This window comes from Pelophylax lessonae (genome assembly GCF_965119305.1).
Source record: "Pelophylax lessonae genome assembly, chromosome: 2".
Lineage (NCBI taxonomy): Eukaryota > Metazoa > Chordata > Amphibia > Anura > Ranidae > Pelophylax > Pelophylax lessonae.
In genome coordinates this window covers 233,106,196-233,116,462 of record NC_138769.1, presented here as the reverse complement: position 1 = coordinate 233,116,462, position 10,267 = coordinate 233,106,196, and positions in this window count along the sequence as shown.

Sequence of the window (10,267 nt, the reverse complement as noted above, 5' to 3'; positions counted from 1 at the left end):
AAGCTCTCATGCTTGCAAGCATACCTCGCTGTCGGAACCACGCTGCGCTGATCCCTGTATCCCGCTACCGGATCATCCGCTCTTGCCGAACCTCTCCTCTGCTACATTGCTATTAGTGATAAGTACCCCATAGGGGAAACCTCTATAACTTTCATACTAAAGCTTACACTATCTAGCTCTGCATACTAAGGACTATTACTACATCTGCATTATCTAAGATTGCTAGCTCTTGAGCCTACTACCACCTGTTCTTGCACTGGGTTGATCTCTCTTGTATGTCCACCTGCTACTCTGTCATCTGCTACCATACATGATTGCTAAACCTATCTGCATCCCATCTGCTACTATCTTACTTTCAAGAACATTTTCTTTCAAGTGTCTGTCATCTACCATCTCTACCCAACCTGTCTCCTCAGCCTATCATCACTGTGTTACTATATACATAAGTCACTCTAGGAAACATCTTATTGAGTGTGTGTATTTACTTGCTGAATTGAGATCATCCACACATGATGAGTCATTGAGAGTTGGGAATGGTGTCTCAGCGTTTCTCTACATGACTACTGAAGTGGAATATTTCTGCAGCTGAAAATCCACATCATACATAAAACGCAGGAGAGTTACAGCCATGAAGCAGAAGGGGGGAATCTCAGCTATATACAAGTAATTTACCAGTCATGGTGAGAAACCGAGATATGCTAGAGCCTGGGAGAGATGTTTTTCCTGACTGCAAAGAACCCAAAAAAATGCCTGCTTTGAAACCAGCAAGGTGTGAAAACCGAGGAGAGAAGCTAACCCCCTGAGCTGAAAGTTTTCTAATACATACAATCCTTTTTTTCTGGTTCTGGACATGCTACAGAGCTGAAACTTCACAGGTACACCTTTTAGACCCCCCAGACACAAAATCACACAAAAAAAGTTCCTAAAAATTGTAATTTTTGATAAAAAAGCCAATTATTGAAAAAAAAAGAGATTTTTTGGTTTTTACTTTGGATTTCAGGTCTGGGGGGTCTAAAAAGTGTACATGTGAAGTTTCAGCTCTGTAGCATGTCCAGAACCATAAAAAAAAAGATTGTTTGTATTAGAAACATTTCAGCACAGGAGGTTGGCTTCGCTGCTGTAACACCTTGCCGGTTTAATAGCAGGCATTTTTTTGGGTTCTTTGCAGTCAGGAAAAACATCTGATCTTGTGTATAGTGGTACTGTGCACAAGTTCTGATGTTTTGCCTGCCTCCAAAAACCCCCAAAAAATGCCAGCAAAAACACACCTGGGCATTTTTTTTTTTGACGCTAGCGTTTTTTCTGGCATTTTTTTGGGTTCTTTTGAGGCAGGCAAAACATCTGAACTTGTGTATAGTGGTGTATATACACACATACATATATTTATATACACACCTAGACATATATAGGTGTGATAGTAGCAGAAATATATGCTTGCGCTAATGAAATAATTTACAGTAATATATTTCTGCTACTATCACACCTATATATGGCTAGGTGTCTATATACATATAATTATGTGTGTATATATACCACTATACACAAGTTCAGATGTTTTGTCTGCCTCAAAAGAACCCCAAAAAAAGCCAAAAAAAACCGCTAGCGTAAAAAAAAATGCCCAGGTGTGTTTTTGCTGGCATTTTTTGGGAGTTTTTGGAGGCAGGCAAAACATCAGAACTTGTGCACAGTACCACTATACACAAGTTCAGATGTTTTTCCTGACTGCAAAGAACCCAAAAAAATGCCTGCTTTGAAACCGGCAAGGTGTGAAAACCGAGGAGAGAAGCTAACCCCCTGAGCTGAAAGTTTTCTAATACATACAATCCTTTTTTTTCTGGTTCTGGACATGCTACAGAGCTGAAACTTCACAGGTACACCTTTTAGACCCCCCAGACACAAAATCACACAAAAAAAGTTCTTAAAAATTGTCATTTATGATAAAAAAGCCAATTATTGAAAAAAAAAAAGAGATTTTTTGATTTTTACTTTGGATTTCAGATCTGGGGGGTCTAAAAAGTGTACATGTGAAGTTTCAGCTCTGTAGCATGTCCAGAACCATAAAAAAAAGATTGTTTGTATTAGAAAACTTTCAGCACAGGAGGTTGGCTTCGCTGCTGTAACACCTTGCCGGTTTAATAGCAGGCATTTTTTTGGGTTCTTTGCAGTCAGGAAAAACATCTGATCTTGTGTATAGTGGTACTGTGCACAAGTTCTGATGTTTTGCCTGCCTCCAAAAACCCCCAAAAAATGCCAGCAAAAACACACCTGGGCATTTTTTTTTTTGACGCTAGCGTTTTTTTGGCATTTTTTGGGGTTCTTTTGAGGCAGGCAAAACATCTGAACTTGTGTATAGTGGTGTATATACACACATACATATATTTATATACACACCTAGACATATATAGGTGTGATAGTAGCAGAAATATATGCTTGCGCTAATGAAATCATTTACAGTAATATATTTCTGCTACTATCACACCTATATATGGCTAGGTGTCTATATACATATAATTATGTGTGTATATATACCACTATACACAAGTTCAGATGTTTTGTCTGCCTCAAAAGAACCCCAAAAAAAGCCAAAAAAAAACGCTAGCGTAAAAAAAAATGCCCAGGTGTGTTTTTGCTGGCATTTTTTGGGAGTTTTTGGAGGCAGGCAAAACATCAGAACTTGTGCACAGTACCACTATACACAAGTTCAGATGTTTTTCCTGACTGCAAAGAACCCAAAAAAATGCCTGCTTTGAAACCGGCAAGGTGTGAAAACCGAGGAGAGAAGCTAACCCCCTGAGCTGAAAGTTTTCTAATACATACAATCCTTTTTTTTTCTGGTTCTGGACATGCTACAGAGCTGAAACTTCACAGGTACACCTTTTAGACCCCCCAGACACAAAATCACACAAAAAAAGTTCTTAAAAATTGTCATTTATGATAAAAAAGCCAATTATTGAAAAAAAAAAAAAGAGATTTTTTGATTTTTACTTTGGATTTCAGATCTGGGGGGTCTAAAAAGTGTACATGTGAAGTTTCAGCTCTGTAGCATGTCCAGAACCATAAAAAAAAAAGATTGTTTGTATTAGAAAACTTTCAGCACAGGAGGTTGGCTTCGCTGCTGTAACACCTTGCCGGTTTAATAGCAGGCATTTTTTTGGGTTCTTTGCAGTCAGGAAAAACATCTGATCTTGTGTATAGTGGTACTGTGCACAAGTTCTGATGTTTTGCCTGCCTCCAAAAACCCCCAAAAAATGCCAGCAAAAACACACCTGGGCATTTTTTTTTTTTTGACGCTAGCGTTTTTTTGGCATTTTTTGGGGTTCTTTTGAGGCAGGCAAAACATCTGAACTTGTGTATAGTGGTGTATATACACACATACATATATTTATATACACACCTAGACATATATAGGTGTGATAGTAGCAGAAATATATGCTTGCGCTAATGAAATCATTTACAGTAATATATTTCTGCTACTATCACACCTATATATGACTAGGTGTCTATATACATATAATTATGTGTGTATATATACCACTATACACAAGTTCAGATGTTTTGCCTGCCTCAAAAGAACCCCAAAAAATGCCAAAGAAAAAGCTAGCGTAAAATAAAAAATGCCCAGGTGTGTTTTTGCTGGCATTTTTTGGGAGTTTTTGGAGGCAGGCAAAACATCAGAACTTGTGCACAGTACCACTATACACAAGTTCAGATGTTTTTCCTGACTGCAAAGAACCCAAAAAAATGCCTGCTTTGAAACCGGCAAGGTGTGAAAACCGAGGAGAGAAGCTAACCCCCTGAGCTGAAAGTTTTCTAATACATACAATCCTTTTTTTTCTGGTTCTGGACATGCTACAGAGCTGAAACTTCACAGGTACACCTTTTAGACTCCCCAGACACAAAATCACACAAAAAAAGTTCTTAAAAATTGTCATTTTTGATAAAAAAGCCAATTATTGTAAAAAAAAGAGATTTTTTGATTTTTTACTTTGGATTTCAGATCTGGGGGGTCTAAAAAGTGTACATGTGAAGTTTCAGCTCTGTAGCATGTCCAGAACCATAAAAAAAAAGATTGTTTGTATTAGAAAACTTTCAGCTCAGGGGGTTGGCTTCGCTGCTGTAACACCTTGCCGGTTTAATAGAAGGCATTTTTTTGGGTTCTTTGCAGTCAGGAAAAACATCTGAACTTGTGTATAGTGGTACTGTGCACAAGTTCTGATGTTTTGCCTGCCTCCAAAAACTCCCAAAAAATGCCAGCAAAAACACACCTAGGCATTTTTTTTTGACGCTAGCGTTTTTTTGGCATTTTTTGGGGTTCTTTTGAGGCAGGCAAAACATCTGAACTTGTGTATAGTGGTGTATATACACACATACATATATTTATATACACACCTAGACATATATAGGTGTGATAGTAGCAGAAATATATTACTGTAAATGATTTCATTAGCGCAAGCATATATTTCTGCTACTATCACACCTATATATGTCTAGGTGTGTATATAAATATATGTATGTGTGTATATACACCACTATACACAAGTTCTGATGTTTTGCCTGCCTCCAAAAACCCCCAAAAAATGCCAGCAAAAACACACATGGGCATTTTTTTTTTGACGCTAGCGGTTTTTTTGGCATTTTTTTGGGTTCTTTTGAGGCAGGCAAAACATCTGAACTTGTGTATAGTGGTATATATACACACATAATTATATGTATATAGACACCTAGCCATATATAGGTGTGATAGTAGCAGAAATATATTACTGTAAATGATTTCATTAGCGCAAGCATATATTTCTGCTACTATCACACCTATATATGTCTAGGGGTATATATACAGACATATATGTGTATATATACCCCCTATACACATGTTCAGATGTCATGTCTGACATCAAACATGTCCTCAAAAAAGCACTGGCAGTGGCAGCCCCTGCAGCATAAAAAATGCTTGGCTGGTGAGAAGCCATATGCCTGTCCCGAAGCAATTCAGAGAAATGATCATTTCTCTATAGCGGTCACCCTGCTATGGAGGGGTTTTGTCACCCTTCCATAGCAGTCACTGCCAGTTAACCCTACACTACACTACGGTCCCCTTACACTTAACACTTTCCCTACAGAAACTAAATTTTTGAAGCTAACTAAAGTGTAAAGGAGCACTCTAACTACACTAGATATCCCTTTCCTCACACTAATAAATGCTAAATGACACTTTTAAAGTAAAATTAACAGAACTGCTTCCACTCTCTTCCATGTCCAGTATAACAATGTTAGGAATATGGCGGGGGGCGATCTTATATACTGGGGGGCGTATTCACTAATGATTGGTCTAGGGACCCCCTAGTCACTCCAATCACATTCCTAGCATTCTCCTGCCCCCTCAATTGGCTTTTGCTAATGGTTCTGGTCCAATCACGGCTTTTAAAGCCCATTTTGGTCGGTTCTGGTTGCCGAATTCCGAACTTTTTGGGCAAAAAGTTCTAAATTCGGCCGAACCTCGAACACCCAATGTTCGGGCCGAACCGATGGTGGACCCGAACCGTTCGATCATCCCTAATAGCCACAAAATACCAAATGAAGCTGATCCACTTCATGCTACTAGGTGATAAAATTACCCTGGCGAGAGCTTGGAAACAACCCACAGTCTCGATTACAATGACGAAAAGGAAAATAACGTGGATCGTGACTCAAGAAAAGCAGGCTAGTAGATTACTAAATACCAATCATTCTTTTGAAACTGTCTGGGAATCTTGGGCCCTGTTCATGAAAACTTCAGGACAAGCCAGGACATCTTCTTCCATTTCCTTATCATTTTCCCAGCTTTATCTTTCATATATCTACTGAGTTTTCTTTTCCCCCCTACTTCTTCCTTTTCCCCTATCTGGCTTTATTATTAGGTAGAACTGTGCTTTTCTGTGACAAGGGGCCAGACTGCTCGGTCATTGTTACACATGATACTCAAAGGGCGTCAAACGACCCTAGTTTAACCGATTCCCGACCACCCGCCGCCTTTTTACTGCGGCAGGGTGGCTCTCCTGCACAAACCAACGTAGACCTATGTCGGTCATGCGTGGGAAGCTAGGGGGTGAGCGCGCCCCGCCGCCGGTGCGCTTCCGCCCCCACTCAGCAGCGGGGAAGCCGATGCATGGGTCAGGTGGCTTCAAATGCCGTCTGACACCGTGATCACTCCCCGCTGAGAGAGAAGAACGGTCAGCTGTTGTAAACACAGCTGACCGTTCTTCTCCCTGGAATGATCATAGAGCCCATGTGATCCTTCTATATAGGATCACATGTCTCTATGGTCATTTCAGAAGCCACGCCCCCCCACAGTTAGACTTGCATTTAACCCCTTGATCCCCCACAGGGTTAACCCCTTCCCTGCCAATGGCATTATTACAGTAACAGTGCATATTTTTAGCACTAATTACTGTAGTAATGTCACTGGTACTCCCAAAAGTGTAAAAAATGTCAGTTAGGGGTCCAATCTGTCCGCTGCAATGTCGCAGTCCCGTACAAAATCGCAGATCGCCGCCACTACTAGTAAAAAATAAAAACAATAAAAATGACATAAATCTTTCCCGTAGTTAGTAGACGCAATAACTTTTGTGCAAACCAATCAAAATACGCTTATTGCGATTTTTTTTTCTGCCAAAAATATGTAGCAGAACACAAAATGGCCTAAAATGTTAAACAATTTTGATTTTAAAATTTTTCTTTTTTGAGAATGTTATATAGCAGAAAGTGAAAAATATTGTTTTTTTTTTTCAGAATTGTCGTTTTTTTTTTGTTTATATCGCAAAAAATAAAAATCACACAGGTGATCAAATACCACCAAAAGAAAGCTCTATTAGTGGAAAAAAAAAGGACATCAATTTTATTTGGGTACAGCGTTGCACAACTGCGCAATTGTCCGTTAAAGTAACGCAGTGCCGGATCGCAAAGTATGGCCTGATCATTAAGGGGGAAAATCTTCCGGTCCAGAAGTGGTCAACGTGGAACAAAATAGTTCACAAATCACACCTTCGGATACTACTTTGAGGGTCAACGTTATAGTTACCTAGAGTTCCTTTACCTTTGGATCCAATAAACAATTGCCATTATGTCCCCATTCATCCTTTGCAACTCGAACTGGGGTTTTTTTTTTCTTGTTCTCTGGGAGACAGTTTGAGTTCCCATTAGGGTCTCCGATGGAATGGGAATGCCTCACCAGTACTTACATCATGGGGGCCAACGGACTAATAATGTTTTTCAAGGCTCTTTTGCATTTGTATGTTACCATTATAGATTTTTCTAGGGATACTTCTGCTAAACGTATGTTACCTTATGCCCTTGACGTTTGTACAATTGTTTATTAAAACTCAATAAAAATCTTTGAAAGAAAAAAAAAAAACACTCAAGGGGGAGGGGGTCCTATGGTTGGTAAGACATTTTCTGTTCAGTTTTGCAAACAAAAATATATTGAATTAAACCTTTACTCAGAAAAAAAGGAGGCTACCTTTGCTGACCTTCTAAAAATGCAAGGTGCCTGGTCATTATCCTGGTATACTGAGGACTTAATCAATTGTTTGAGTATTCATGTCAATTATCCATATAAAAAGCAAATTCCTGTGTACCAATTACATCTTGATTAATCATGATTATTTTTTTTATTACTATATTTTTGTTTCCAATAAACAAAAGATCACATACGAAAATAGTAACAACCATTCAATAATACTTTCTTATAACCCCCCCCCCCCCCATCCTCACCCGCCCTCCCCATATCCCATTTGAAGTTATTATATTACCTAACCAGACATTCTAAATATTCACTATCTCAGGTGCCAGACCTGGAGTTTCTAACCATGCTTTCCATATTTTTTCAAATCTTCTTATACCTCCCCTTCTTATATAAGCCAGTTTTGCTCTTAATATTATATTATTAACCATTCTCAGCCAATCTATTATATATGGCTGTCTAGACTTTATTCACTTCCCTGTAATTACTTTTCCATCTTGATACAAACATCTCAAAACTGCTATTCGCTGAGTCCCGGGAACCCACTCCCTGCTCCATGTACCCCAATAAAGATTAAATCATACATTTGTTTCAAACATTGAGTATATGCTATCCCGCACCTCCTCCCAGTATCTATGTAACTTGTGGCACTTCCAAACCATATGAATCAAGTCCCCATCTGCAACCTTACATCTGGGGCAGGATGCATCTGGGCGTCCCTCAAACAAAAGCAATCTTTTTGGTGTTTTGGACTGTTCTGAGCTGCTGAGGGTGGGGGGGGGGGGGGTAATGTATCTATTGAGGTCACTTTACCATCCCATTGCACGTCTGTTCATTTCCCCACGTTCTCCCCCAGTGTTACTCTACTAGGCAGATGAGAGTCTTTTTCCATTACTTTTACATTTTAACAAAGGGATTTTACTCCATTATAGTCCTTCTTCCCTAAATTGTGTTGTCAACGCATGTCTCACTTGTAAATACATATAAAAATCTCTGTTTGAGAACCCAAATTCCTCTTTCAGCTCCTGAAATGTCCTCAATATCCCTGCTTTATATAATTGTCTTATCACTCCCTTCTGTTTCCAATTACTTATATTCTCCGTTAGATGTACATTACCCCAAACAGGTGTATACTGTGTAAATCCTGAGCGCTGAAATATTGATCTTGCTATATTCCATACCTTCCGCAGCAACCTTGCCGATGGACACTGACCTATCCCCCCCCCCCCCAAAGGGTTTGCTTCCAATGCTTCTTTTAGCAATGTATGTGGGGTACAGGCCAACAAGGCTCATGAGCTATAACTGTTGGTGTCATTACCCACTTCCCAGCTCCCTACTTGTTGTAGCCGGGCTGCCAGGAAGTAGCTCCAAAGAGGGGGGATGGCCAAACCCCCCCATCTCTCAGCAACTGCAGTACTCGCAGATGAACTCTAGGCCGGCCCTTTCCTCCAAATCAATTTCCTAAAAAAAAAAAAAAACTCCAATTTCTTAAACCATACTCCAGGAATCCATATTGGAGAATTATGCAAGATGTATAACAATTGAGGCAGCCATATAATTTTGATCAGGCTGCAACGACCCACTACTGATAGGGGGAGACGGCTCCACATCCTACACTTTACTCTAAATAATTTCATTTGGTGCTCTAAGGTTTTTAATACATATAGCTTAGGGTTTACAGTTATATTTATTCCCAAGTATTTAAAACTCTCTACTACTTGCAGATGTCTAGCACTCTCTGGTAGCTCCTGCTCCAATCCATCTACCGGGAGAAGAACAGATTTTTCCCAGTTGATGGAGAGTCCTGAGAACAAACCAAATCTTTTCACAATATCCATCACAACGATCAATAAAGGGTTCACATCCTCCAAAGAAAGAAGGACATAATCTGCATATAGCAAAATCTTTTCCTCCTCCTTCCTTCTTCTAAAAGCTTTTATACCTTCCGCTGTTCTAATGACTATGGCCAAAGGTTCCACCACCATAGCAAAAAGCAGGGGTAACAAAGGACAGCCCTGCCTTGTCCCTGGAACAAAGGGAAGTATTCCGAGGATCTTCCGTTAATCTTCACTTTGGCCCTTAGGCCAGCATACAACAGATTAATCCAAGTTATAAAAATGGGACCAACAATAAATGCCGATAGAGCCAACCACAAATAATTCCACTCAATGCTATAAAATGCTTTAACAGCATCAATGGACAATATAGCTCTTGATCTCAACTCTTCTGATGGAATTTGTAAATTTAAAAATAATCTCCTAATATTTAACGATGTTGTTCTGCCAGGAATAAATCCACATTGTTCAGGATGGATTATAGTATGAACTATCTTACCTAATCTAATAGCTAATACTTTTGCTAATAATTTAACATCTAAGCAAAGTAAAGTAATTTGTATATATGATGCAGATTGAGTTGGATCTTTCCCTTCTTTTGGTAATATAATTGTAGCCTCCGTCATTGATACCGGTGGTTCTCCCTTTTCCAATGCCTCATTTAACACTTGTAGAAGCTCTGGCAACATTATCTCTCCATATTCCCCATAGATCTCATTTGGCAATCCATCTGGCCCTTGTGCTTTATGGTTAGCTGATTCCCTTACTGCCTCTTGTAGTTATTCAATAGTAATAGGCATTTCCAATAATGCCCTATTTTCCTCTGAGAGTTGCCAAACCCTGGATAAAGTCTCCCATTTCTCTAATATACTCCCCTACCTTAGACCTATAGAGATCGGAATAAAAGTCTTTAAAAACATTCACTATTTCTACTGGA